Source organism: Gobio gobio (genome assembly GCF_949357685.1).
Source record: "Gobio gobio genome assembly, chromosome: 10".
NCBI classification, from domain to species: domain Eukaryota; kingdom Metazoa; phylum Chordata; class Actinopteri; order Cypriniformes; family Gobionidae; genus Gobio; species Gobio gobio.
In genome coordinates this window covers 52,397,380-52,411,851 of record NC_137116.1, presented here as the reverse complement: position 1 = coordinate 52,411,851, position 14,472 = coordinate 52,397,380, and positions in this window count along the sequence as shown.

Below are 14,472 nucleotides of genomic sequence, written 5' to 3'. Positions count from 1 at the left end.
TAAAGCATGTTTGGAAATGACGTAGAATAAATGTATTAACTGTTCAAGCAATATTTAGCTTGATTTTTCTTCATTTTTTTGTTGATGAAAATTTTAATTCCCTCCATGTCCAACATGTGCTCTGATGTCACTGAACATTTCCATAGAAACCACCTAAACAATCTTTCACACAAACTATTTAAATGAACATTACGGTGGAAATGACACCAATACTGTGCGACAGCTTTTGTTTAAAAAGTCATATTAATAGTGGTCTCAAATTAAATAGTATAATGTATTTAATTATTTTACTAGCGCTTAATTCAGGTGCATTAATAGTTACCAGATAAGTTATATTTTTAAACTGTATTTTCCTGGTTGAAGTTAAAAAGTCTGGGTGTGCGACAAGGAGAAAACAGTGACACCTATATAAGGAGGTTGAAAAGTATGACAAAAATCATAATAGAAAGGCAGTAAAATATACTACTATATTTTATATACTACTATATACTATATTTTATTGTTAGCTTGGCAAAGAAAGAGGAATTTGTTCAAAATGATAAGTATTTTTAAAAATATGACCAAAGAACATAAAAGTGCCCATAGTCTAAGAATCACCCAACTATGTAACATTTTTGCAGTTAAATATCCAAAAACCACTAGGCCAGTGTTCTATATTTTGTTCAGTTGAGTACTTACAATATCCCAAATGTTTCCAACTATTTGTAAATCGTGAGAAAATTGCTATTTTAACCGAGGAACCGGGACGTGTGAGGGAGTCGCCTGTCGATGTCGTCATACCCTCAGTTTCTGGTTTTATTCTGCAGAAACGCTTTACTCTCACTGCAGTGTGAACAAGTGTCATAGCAGCCGCCGCGAACGCACAGAGTAACGTCATAACACCATTAACAATACACTCAAGTGTATGTTACCTCACACTCGTGAGCGGAAAAACGGAAGTGGCGCTGGCGACTGTGTCATAATAAAAGTCCCGCTGCTCGCAAGCGTGTGTTGTGTTTATCTTATTAACAATCACAAAGGTTATTGTAGTTTAACCATGGTATTTGTAGTAAAACTGTGATAACAACAAATGGTAATCAATCCACACTCACAAAAAAAAACATGGTACATTTTTACTATAATAAAACCATGGTTAATTTTCGTAAGGGTGTTTATAGGTCAAATTCATTTAAACATCTAAATTAAACAGGTATGAACTATGATCAGTAAGAGAAAAACACTGTTAATAAGAAGACGAGCACTGGACTGCGGCTGGTTATTTGGGAAATAAATGTATTTATTATTCAGAATGCACATTTTGAAGGGAACATTTCAGCAGGTTGAAGATATGATTTTAAAAAATGTTTTTTTTTTTTTTAAAGGAACTTCCGCCGTATCAATCTCACCCATGTTTTCCTCAATTCTTTTGGTGTCGGCCCACATGAAAAAATACTATAGTATATTATAGTAGGCCTATATTATAGTAAAATTACAGTAAAATTACTCTAGTAAATAGGCTACTATGTTTTTAAACCATTCTATAAAAGATACTACAGTAAATTGTAGTATATTATAGTATTTACTACACTTTGTTAATTTACTGTAGTATATTTACTATAGTACAGTTCAAAAACACTATAGTAGACTAGAGTCATTTTACTATAATATACTATAGTATTTTTTCATGTGGGGGGAAATCATGAAAACTGAGGGTTTCGTTGTTTATAATTAGAGCAGCCGGATCGCTGCAGTAACACCGGCGAGAGGATTCAGCCATTAGTTCTGAATGCGTTGTGATAGTAGTGGAAGTTGCGATACACTGCTTCACTTACTGGAAATAGGAAGTGTTATAAAGCATGAGATCCCACCCTCCATTCAGAGCGTGTCCAAAAAGCCACACCTTCAAAACACATGAATACAAAAAAAAACAAAAAAGGCTAAAGTATTTGTATTTGTATCAATACTGTGTGGTGTAAAAGGTCCCCCTCGCCACCTCATTCATTTATAAGATTTTTAAACAAAAGAAGCCACTTTTATCATTTATTTTCACACAAAAGCTGTTGCTCCATAATGTTCAATACAAACATATATATTAGGCAATCATACACTATGGGAGTAGTGAAAAGCACATTTTTTCTTAAGGTGTGCCATTAGCCCTATAACAAAAAGTGTTTATAAAAAGTTGCCTATACCCTACTTTTAACAGTAGTAGCAATGATTATAGTGCATTACGATGGTATTTTGGAGGGAACTGGATACCAGGGTCATTTCTTGTAAAGGATATTTTACCAAAGTCAGTCGCAGGTATTGAGTGCAGTTATGCAGTATGTCTCTGTTGTTTTTCCTGAGGTGGGAACAGTTTGTCCTCGTGGGGCTATAAAATTAGATTAGATCAGATTTGTCTAATGACAACCCTTAAAATTTTTAGGACAGATTATGAGATTCTCAAAACCATCATTCTAAGAAAACCACACATGATATGGAAACTACTTGCAGTTGGAGTGAGTCATACTGTAAACATATCTGGATCATATTGAGCCTAAAAACTGTGGCAAATTACAGCGGGACGTTCTGCGAAATGTATGTGGCTGTTCCCCTGAGAGGGTTCAAAGAAAACTCCACATCTTATCTCTGCGATGAGTGAACTGTGGTCATTGGGGAACATGAATCGCTATCCTATTTTCTTCCTCATAAATGAGCCAACATTGCTGTACAGTCATAAATTGGATCCAGAGCATTTGGGTGATTGAGAAATGTTTTAGAAATGTAAGAAATGTGTATGTTTATACTGCGGACTTATATGCATGAATCAACTTGACACATTGTTGAACTGCTGTCATGACATCCCAAGGCTAACAACTCAACCTATACCCAGGAAATTATTATGCAGCCCATAATGTATAGACTTATATTAGTGTTTCCTTGAAGTTACACAATATAACAGCGTTGCAGCAACATGACAAAATGGAAAGCAAACAGAATTGAAGCAGCTATACAGTACAGTATATTCACTCCACATTGCTTTTATGCATTAATGTACAGTCTGTTGATCTATTCTGACATGGCCGCTAAAAGCGCAAGGTTTACACAACTCTGAACAAACACCACACATTTAAAGAAATGGAGAAGTAAAATAAAGAATCCCTGGTCATAAGTATAATTTACCATTTTGATGTTGACTCACACGTCAGGTGAAACACAAGCCCCACATACTTTAAAATTAGACAGCTTTGCTCTCTGTAAACTTTAAAATAGCTTCTTCCTGCCATCTTTCTTCTCCCTTACCATACTAGGCTGTTCATTCACATTGGCCACAATATTTAATGAGGGCCTATTATGCTTTTTTACATTTTCAACTTTCTTTGTGTGTGTGTAATGTTGCGCGGTTTGATCATGACAAAGTCCACTCCAAATGGAGGTATTCTAGTCTTGAGTTTTCTTCCGAGAACGAACACGTCATAATAATCCATATTTGAATAATTCCCGCCCAAGGCACGGGGCAAGGCCTGGTTGAGTTGTGTTAGTAGTGTTTTGAATCTCACAGTTATGGTAAGGGGTGTGACATTTCCAAAACATGCTCTGGTTGATTAATCACAACACACTGGTCCAGCCGACCAATCAGAGCATATTGCGCCTTTTCAGAAGGAGGGGCTTCATAACCTAAACAGTGGAATTTTAACGATCTTATGATGCGTTCAAGTCATGTCGTAAAGATTGTATTAACGAGTTGAACACACATGAACGCCACCACGAAGTCATAAATACCAGTGATTTTCTTTAAAGGGATAGTTCACCCAAAAACAATTTTTTTTATGTTTATCTGCTTACCCCCAGGGCATCCAAGATGTAGGTGTCTTTGTTTCTTCAGTAGAACACAAATGAAGATTTTGATCTCCAACCGTTGCTGTGTGATAGTCGTATAATGCATGTCAATGGGGATATTTTAGCGGAGGAGAGCAATGAGAGTAAAAACACATACGAATCCTTATTAAACCATGCGGCTCGTGGCCACACATTGATGTCTTAAGACACGAAAACGATCGGTTTCTTCGAGAAACCGAACAGTATTTATGTTATTTTTTTACGTCTTATTACATGAATGTCATCTAGTTTTACCAGCGCCATAACTTCCGGCGAATAAGGTCAAAATACTTGCGCGATCAAAGATATATAAACGTAGATGCCTCATTCAACCGATCCGCAGGCACTAATGAGGAATCTATGTATATATCTATGATCGCGCTGGTATTTTGACCTTATTCGCCGGAAGTTATGGCGCGGGGACGGCTGATGCAGAGACATAGAAAAAAATTAAATACATTTTTAAATATGGATATTTTTCTTACACAAACGCATCGATTCGCTTCAGAAGGCCTTTATTAACCCCCCAGGAGCCGCGTGGAGCAAGTTATTTGACGGACAGATTTTTATGGACTTCAAAAACAGAGCAACTATTACTGCCATTATAATGCTTGGATTAGCCAGAACATTTTTAATATAACTCAGATTTTATTCGTCTGAAAGAAGAATGTCATATACACCTCGGATGACTTGAGGGTGAGTAAATCACGAGCTAATTTTCATTTTTGGGTGAACTATCCCTTTAAGCCCCGTTCTGTACGAGTTGGGGGCGTGTCAGTGAGAAACATGGCAGAATCAATGGATGCAACATCTGTAGTTGAATATAACGGTGACACTGTCAGGCTTTGTCATTTACAACAAAGTAAGCTAGCATTTTAATATAACAATTAGCCTAATATATAACGATACAGTTTACAGGGGCTTCATAGATTAATTAAAAACGTAAAAGATTAAAACTCACCTGATGCCCATTCTTTGTTCTTAATTTTCTATAAGCAGAGTTAACAAACCTTGCTGTATTTTCAGGAAATCTATTAAAAGAAGGTACACCGCCATCTTGCTCCGACCAAAGAGACTTGAACGCACATGATGTCGTAAACACGACTTCTCACCTCGTAAATATGAACATCCCAGGAGGACTTGAACGCACCATGAGTGCATGGTCTGAAGCGCAAGGCACAGGTGCACCACTTAGGGGGTGTGTCCGAATCCACTTTTGCTAGTTTAACGACGAAAAAACGGTGGTGGTCTAAAAGCATGGTACCTAGTCTCTTAATGAGTCATGGGTGTAACGTGCAATAAACCAATTGCACGGAGTCTCATCTCCCATTCCCTTTAAAAGCCAATTGCACGGAAAGACTGAACGCTTTTTTCAGAGAGGAATGCTTTTATATTTAATATTTAAAAATGTTTGTGTGCTGCTGTGTGTCCCTGTGTGTGTAAATAATCAGAGTGGACATGCGTTGTGCACCCGCCTATAGGCTCATATTACTAACGCGGTCTTTCAATAACACAAAAAATACTGCGCTATTGACTTTACACTAGGTTTTTGTTGGTCAATGGCGCAGTCGTTTTCAGTTCCTCAAAATAGCAACACACCAACAATGCACCTGAACACACCTGGTTGTCAGACCAGCACGGCCATGGGTGAACAGATGGGCGCGAGTGCATTTGCTATTTAAACAACGTGACGCTGGATGTGAAAACTAGCAAAAAACACTTGCGAGCCTGTATGATAGGGCCCAGTGAGTTAGGGAAAAGAGGGGCTGCAACAATGTCAAATATATGTTTTTTGAACATTCAAGCACGAAAACCTATCCTATAGTAGAGCCCAGAAACAAAATCAAGACTTTGTGAAAGGGCACAATAGGTCCTCTTAAAGTGAATCCTCTTCACTTTTTAGAAAAACTTGATCCCTTACATGTGCAACAGGTTGTCACTGTGGCAGTGCTGATAAAGGGACAACTTTGTTCTTTTAAATATTTAAATATATAAAATTTAAATAGCTCATAGTAGTACCTTAAGGCTACTCTAAAGTACTGATATGCACCTTTAGGGGCAAATAAGGATGCTTGCTGCCAGAATTTCTTATAGTTAACTAAAGGACTTTAAAGGCCCACATTGAAGAATAACAGTCAATTATAATATTCTACAAATCCCCCACCCCATATTTGTGTGTTTATTTAAAATTTTGCTTAATTTGATTACAATTCACCATGATTAAATGCATTCTGCCGCAAACGTGTACAGCACTTTCCTGTATTTAACTATATTGTATTGAAATACTGAAATAATCAACAAAAAATAACCTGTATCCATATTATTTATAAATGCAGCAAGAATGTGCAAGACTTCTGATTCATTAGCTGCTACGTTGTAGGTAAATAACCAGAAGAAGAAAAAATAACCAGAAGAATAATATGAAGGAGTTCTATTGTCAGTCACCAGGGGTGGGAATGGAAAAGAGCCAAAGCTTCGAGAGTGTCGAAAACAGCGCCATCTGCTGTTTAGTAAAACAAAGCAGCCAAATGCCTGTGAAAGAAGCTCCGTCTGATGAAGTAGCCACCACACACACTCTATATATAGTTTCAATGTTAGCCTATGTGCAGAGCTGGCTAGATTACTTACAAATTGTAGTCGGTTACTGACTCCAAATGACATGACAAAAATTGTAGTTAGTAATGTAATCCATTGCATTACATATTTAAACATGCACTTTGTATCCTTTATTCAGTAAAATATCCAAAATCCACCAGGCCAGTGATCTATATTTTGTTCAGTTGAGTACTTACAATATTCCAAATGTTTCCAACTATTTGTAAATCGTGAGAAATTGCTATTTTAACCAAGGAACCAGGACGTGTGAGGGCGTGGCCTGTCGATGACATCATATCTGCGTTACCATCAGTTTCCGGTTTTATTCTGCAGAAACGCTTTACTCTCACTGCAGTGTGAACAAGTGTCATAGCAGCTGCTGAGAGAACGCTCAGAGTAACGTCATAACATCATCAACACACTCAGATGTGTCTAATATGATCAGCAGAGCTGCGTTACCTCACACTCATGAGCGGAGGAGCGGAAGTGGCGACTGTGGCATAATAAAAGTCCCGCTGCTCGCGAGGCGTGTGTCTCGTTCATCTTATTAACAATCGCTCCAGCGGTTCCTCAGCTCCACAACACTCGTCCTGCTCTGCTTCACTACAGTAACGTTAATACCGTAAAACTTCAAATAATAGCCGAGTCCCAAATAGACGCCTGTCTCTTTTAAACGCCTGGTGTGACGACAGGTTTGGGTAAATAAAGGCCGGTCTCAAATAGAGGCCTGGTCTGTTTTTTAGTATCGGGCTGTATTTGATCTTCTCAAACCCGTCAGATCGTCTGTTCTATGTTTTGATTAGATTTCACGTGACAGACGGAACCGTTCATGAACGACTCATCACTATGGCAGCATAACAAAGAGGTTAACGAACTTTCAGTCTTCAGTTTTTCTTAATTCTCTCAATACCACCATGGAGAAAAGTATAATTTGACATTTAAGCTGACAGTTGTCAAATTTCAAGCGTGGGTAAAGCTGGATACAGAGCGGCTGAAAAATTCCTTTAATGCTTGCGCGCAGACGTGCGCGTGTGTTTGTGTGTGCGAGGGAGAAGGAGGAGATATATTTCATTATTTTCGGGATGTTATCCTTAGGTATGTGGCCTGACAGTAGCTTCTGATGGAAGCGAGGATCACCTTATCCATTGTTTCAAAGAGGGAGAGCCGTGCGCATCTGGGCGGGATCTGTTAGCGCGATCAAGGCAGGCAGAGTTAGCGGAGGCTGGAGAAGTGGAGGAGAGCAACGAGGAGGAATTCGACCATGAACTTGTAATTGAGAATCGCGGGGATGATGATAGTGATGAATATAGTAATTTTCTATCACATGATTGCAGTTGTTTTACAGGGTAGCCTTCATTCTTTCTTTTTGATGTGTTTCGGGCAACAAGTTCATACGCTCAATAGATTTTAGCGGTAACTTATATTGTTCTGCCCATTGCTGTCACATCGTTTCGTTTTTTGTGCTGCCAATAATCTAAGACATTTCTTACATTAAATGATTTGTTAAACACATTCGAATTAATTATTAGTAATATAATGTGGTAATCTCCTACCGTCATGCTTGAACATCTCAACACTAAATTAAAGGCCTGTCTCTTATAGACGGCTGTTTCAAATACAAGCCGGTGCAGTTCGGCGATTTGGGTAAATAGAAGGCTGGGCTATTATTTGAAGTTTTACGGTAATCACATCCATCAACATGATTTCTGCCCGAGTCCTGTCCCGATTCTTTCCCACCGGCTGTGAGAAGACCACGTGTCCCAAGATTCTGCGCTCAAACGTGCCGTCATCAAACTACGCCTTTGTTTTGAATAGGCGACCTCTAGTGGACGGAAAAGTTACATAGTGCACCTTAAAGGTAATTGTCACAATTCACCAGTGTGAGTGCCCGTGATTACCACAGATTAAAATGATAAAAAATCAGATAATTTTTTTGTTTTGTTATTTGTTTACCTGCATGTCATATGACCATTAACAGACATCAGAGAACCGTGCATTTTGTTTATTGACGTAACTTATTAACTTAAAATCTCAGGGGGTTCTTCAAGTAAATATATTAGGTGAGAGAGCTGAGAAAAAAAGTTGGGGAATCCCTGCATTACATGTAAATATGAAATGATGTGAATTTGTACATTTTAATGTGTTTGAAAGACAAACGCCTTCCAAAGACAGTGATACATGGTTAAATGACTCAATAATAATAATTCAAATAATAATTAATGTGTTCATCAGGAGCAGATTAGATATGCAATGTTGCAATGTTGAGAAGACTCTTCTTAAAGTGAAATGATTTGTGTAAATCCAGGGATCAAATGCTGTGTGGCTCTCAGTTTTCAGTGATCGGCTCATGACTAATGTGACCTTCTGAACATATATAAGCCTCTTTTTTTTTAGAAAGGAAAAAATAAAAATAAAGAAGTAGTAGTATGGAGAATTAACGAATTCTGATTAATTTACTGCCATTGTGTGAATAACATGTAATCATGTAATCAATAAAAAAGTAACTGTAGTCTTATTATGAGTATTTTAAAATGTAATATAATCTAATTACAAGTACTTAATTTTTGGAATCTGGTTACATAATCCAAATTGCATGTAATCAGTTACTACCCAGTAGGCTATATGTGCACACATAAAAGTCTAACACGTGTATGTGTGTGTGTGACAAAATGTCCCCACAAAGATGGCAATATCCGAAATCCTCGTCCTTGTGGGGACATTTGCTGGTCCCCATGAGGAAAACATCCTATAAATCAGACTAAGTGATGTTTTTTGAAAATGTAAAAATACAGAATGTCTCCTGTGATGGGTAGGTTTAGGGGCAGTGTGTGTGTGTGTGTGTGATGGGTAGGCTTAGGGGCAGGGGCAGTGTAGGGGGATAGAATATACGGTATGTACGGTATAAAAACCATTACGCCTATGGAAAGTCCCCATACAACATGAAAACCCAACGTGTGTGTGTGTGTGTGTGTTGAACTTCTCTTTCTGATAAATCCATCTGTTTAGAAAGTTGGACTTGTGACCCGAAGGTTGCGGGTTCAGGTCTCAGGTTCGGCAGGAATTGTCGGTGGGGTGAGTGAATAACCAGCGCTCTCCTCCACCCTCAATACCACGACTTAGGTGAGACCCTTGAGCAAGGCACCGAACCCCCAACTGCGTGTGTGTTCACGGCGTGTGTGTGTGTGTGCACTTGGATGGGTTAAATGCAGAGCACAAATTTCAAGTAAGGGTCACCATACTTGGCCACATGTCACTTCACTTCACAAAAAGAAAAAAGCAAGCAGAAGTCTTTGTTAAAGTCGAATGGAGTAAGCTAACCTGATTAGTAAGCTAACCTGACCAAGTCTTCCTGGCACGGGCGAACGCTACTACGATTGCACTTTCACGTTTCTATCTATCTAAGTTTAGTTTAGAATAGACCCCGTGACTTCAGGAGCAGCTGCCTTGCAAAGGTTATGGCCCTTTTTTATAGCGCCTTAGAAATAGCAGCTGCGTGGAGTCATAACCCAAGCATAACCATCACCCCCACAGCCTTCTACAGCTCAGACTTTGACATACACGCTGATTAAACAGAGTATGTTGATACTGCTGGAATAATGATCCAACATTTCAACCATGACAAATGTTTTATCTTGTACACAACCATTCAATAGTGTGGGGTCAGTGTGTTGTTGTTTTTTTTGAAAGAAATTAATACATTTATTCAGCAAGGATATATTCAATTGATCAACAGTGACAGATATTTATAAGTTTATTTCAGAATTGATATTTCAAATAAATGCTGTTCTTTTAAACTCTCCATCCAAAGGCTACTAAAAAAGTCAGTTTCCACAAAAATATTAGAGATATTCTAATATGATCAGCATCAAGTTGTTACAAACCTTTATGAATTTCTTTCTTCTGCTGAACACAAAAGAAGATAGAAGAAAAATATGGGTAACCAAACATTTAATGGGCCCCATTGACTTCCATAGTATGGGAAATATATACGGGACATATATGGGACAGACCTTCTTGAAAATATTTTCTTTTGTGTTCAGCAGAAGAACGAAATTCATACAGGTCGAGGGTGAATAAATGATGCCAGAATTTAAATTTTTGGGTGAACTATCCCTTTAAGCAGTGCTGTTTTTCTTTCAACATTGATAATACTAATAATAAATGTTTCTTGACCATCAAATCCTCATATTAGATTGATTTCTGAAGGATCATGTGACACTGAAAACTGGAGTAATGAAGCTGAAAATTTACATCAAAGGAATAAATGACATTTATAAATATATTCAAATAGTTTAAATTGTAATAATATTTCACAATATTACTGTTTTTAATAAATCAAATGCTTTGTTGAGCATAAGAGTCTCCTCTCAAAAAACATAATCTTACTGACCCAAAACTTTTGAACTGTAGTGTATATGGGGTGATGATCTTGGATGATTTCTCCGTATGAGTATGAATAACTCTCATGACACGTCTGGGAAATCACATGTCACAACGTCAGACCTGCTGGACACACAGAAATAGCGGCTGTGTAGAAAGCTGACCATTTACATATTCATGCAGACATTGAGACAATATGGGTCAAAGTTAGTTAATGAGGCTGTTTAGATAAACACAGACATATTTACAACTAGCCAAGACTCATTTGCATAAAAGGGTCAAATCATTTTGCAATGGCAGCACACTGCCCACTTTATTGGCTGTAGTTCACGGTGTTTCTTTATAAAGGTAAACAGCTGGGGGTACAATTTGCTCCTATTTAGGTCACAAGTTTAGTATGCCGCAGATAAGGAATTGCACAAAAATCAATATGGCCATTCACAGCCGTATCGTAACGCCCTGAACGGCACACAGAAGGTCGTTTATCCTACAGCGTAAGATTGTTTACTAGCAGACTTTCGCAGGAACAACTTTTCACTTCTCTTATAAGTTTCAAACTGACCTTCCCAGACATTTCTATAATTACATTTCTTGTAAACAGCATCTCCTGCCTTGAAATGAACTCGTAATATTAGTTTCAGTTTTGGCACTGAGCATTTTCTGTATCAGTGATCAAGTGACAACCATCAGCACTACTAACTGGATTCGCTAAAAATGTAATCAGAAGTATTGATTTCCTGCACTGACTTTTCAAGCAGGTTTCCTAAACACTACCCGTCTCCCATTGGTCAGACAAACAGATGGGAAATCACCCCCACGTGCATCAATGAGCCTTGACCCAGTGGCCGGTTCTCCACTGTTCCTTCCTTGGAGCACTTTTGATGGAGACTGACCACTGCAGACCGGGAAAACCCCACAAGAGCTGCAGTTTTGGAGATGCTCTGACCCATCACAATTTGGCCCTTGTCAAACTTGCTCAAATCCTTACGCTTGCCCATTTTTCCTGCTTCTAACACATCAACTGTGAGGACAAAATGTTCACTTGCTGCCTAATAAATCCCACCCACAAACAGGTGATGAAGAGATAATCAGTGTTATTCACTTCACCTGTCAGTGGTCATAATATTATGCCTGATCGGTGCATTTATTTATGTGTGTGTCTGTGTGTTATTTGGGTGGATCTGTTTCTTTCTTTCTTTAAATCTGAGAAAATTAAACAGGTTCTTGAGAACATCTTTTATTACATTCACACACAGCTACTAGTTTTATCATCACTCTCTCAATATTCATAAAACATATTTGTACAGCGATTGGTGGGGGATCATGAACATCTTGTTCAGTATCACACAAGATAAAAGCGTGCCAGAGCGGCTGCTTCCTGTGGACTATGAACATGCTGTTCAATTCTAAGGTTAAATAGCTTCAACACTGGGAGATTTACACATCAAACATCAACTAAAGAATCAAGTGTGTCATATTAAGGGAGGAGGGGTGGGGGGGGTATATAATGGGAAACAGGATTTTTTTATCCCGCCTAGAGAAAAACACTGTGTACTAGAACGGTACGCAACAGCACACCGATCATAACAGAGATCAATTGCATGTAGAAATCTTAAGCACAACACCTCATAAGATCACTCCCTCGGCCTCAAGAGGTGAGCTAGCAGATGCGGTCTTTAGGGAGCGTTCACACTTGTCATGTTTGGTTTGATTAAAACGAACCCTGGTGCGATTGCTCGGTTAATGCTCACGTGCCACTGTTGGTGCTTTAGGCGGTGGTCAGGGGTCAGCATGGGCTGGTCTGCGGCTGTGCCGCCCCATACACAACAAACTGCGATGCTCTGTGTAATCTGACACCTTTCTATCAGAACCAGCATTCACTTCTTGAGCAATTTGAGCTCCAGTAGCTCGTCTGTTTGATCGGACCACACGGGCCAGCCTTCGCTCCCCACGGCATCAATGAGCCTTGGCCGCCCATGACCCTGTCGCCGGTTCTCCACTGTTCCTTCCTTGGAGCACTTTTGATGGAGACTGACCACTGCAGACCGGGAACACCCCACAAGAGCTGCAGTTTTGGAGATGCTCTGACCCATCACAATCTGGCCCCTGTCAAACTCGCTCAAATCCTTACGCTTGCCCATTTTTCCTACTTCCAACACATCAACTTTGAGGATGAATTGTTCACTTGCTGCCTAATATATCCCACCCACTAACAGGTGATGAAGAGATAATCAGTGTAAATCACTTCACCTGAATCGATGTTTCTTCGTGTTCCACTCCCCTCATCTTCACTCTCTTTGTAAAAAAAACAAACAGAAATAACTAGAGACATTTATTAATTTCTCTAGACATCTATTATTGTCTCTAATAGTGGTTGGGCCGTTTATTGTGGAATTAAAGTTAATCAAGGCTTCCCTCTAGTGGTCGTTTTCTATTATAACATGTAGTGGAATTTGAGAAACACAATTACTTTGCAGCAGTGCTCATCAACAAGAGATGCCTATATGGCAAGACTACAATGGTTAATAGCTTAAAAAGCATCTTAAAGTTCATCACTGTAATTATTCATCACATCAATATGCATCCGGTTTTATTAATAATGCATGCCATATTCTTTTTTCACATCATTTGTTGTTTGGTAAAGGCCTGGCATGATGTCTCATGTAGTGTATGACTAATGACATCACATTTCACCGATTTACCTTTGATACCTTGTAAGAAAGCAGATATTACAGTTTTTCTCAGTCGCTTTGGTACATTTCTCGAATCATCCTCGACATTTGCAAAACAGTTAGTGCATTTCTCAAAACAGTTTGTACAAATAGCAAACACCATGGATTACCTGCAAAAGCCAGTCTCTTGCTCAAAATCCTTAGTTCACCTCTCAAAAGTAAAAATCTGTGGCAATGAACATGTCAGTGCCATCAGAATGACAAGTGCTTGTGTCATTGTGTCCGGATAAGTGTATGTTACACCCTAGTGTCTGTGGGACCTATGTTACACCTTAGTGTATGTTACACCCTAGTGTATGTTACACCTTAGTGTATGTGGGACCTGTTACACCTTAGTGTATGTTACACCATAGTGTATGTGGGACCTATGTTACACCTTAGTGTATGTTACACCCTAGTGTATGTGGGACCTATGTTACACCTTAGTGCATGTTACACCTTATGTGGGACCTATGTTACACCTTAGTGTATGTGGGACCTGTTACACCTTAGTGTATGTGGGACCTGTTACACCTTAGTGTATATGGGACCTATGTTACACCTTAGTGTATGTGGGACCTGTTACACCTTAGTGTATGTGGGACCTATGTTACACCTTAGTGTATGTGGGACCTGTTACACCTTAGTGTATGTGGGACCTATGTTACACCTTAGTGTATGTGGGACCTGTTACACCTTAGTGTATATGGGACCTGTTACACCTTAGTGTATGTGGGACCTGTTACACCTTAGTGTATGTGGGACCTATGTTACACCTTAGTGTATGTGGGACCTATGTTACACCTTAGTGTATGTGGGACCTGTTACACCTAAGTGTATGTGGGACCTGTTACACCTTAGTGTATGTTACACCCTAGTGTATGTGGGACCTATGTTACACCTTAGTGTATGTTACACCTTATGTGGGACCTATGTTACACCTTAG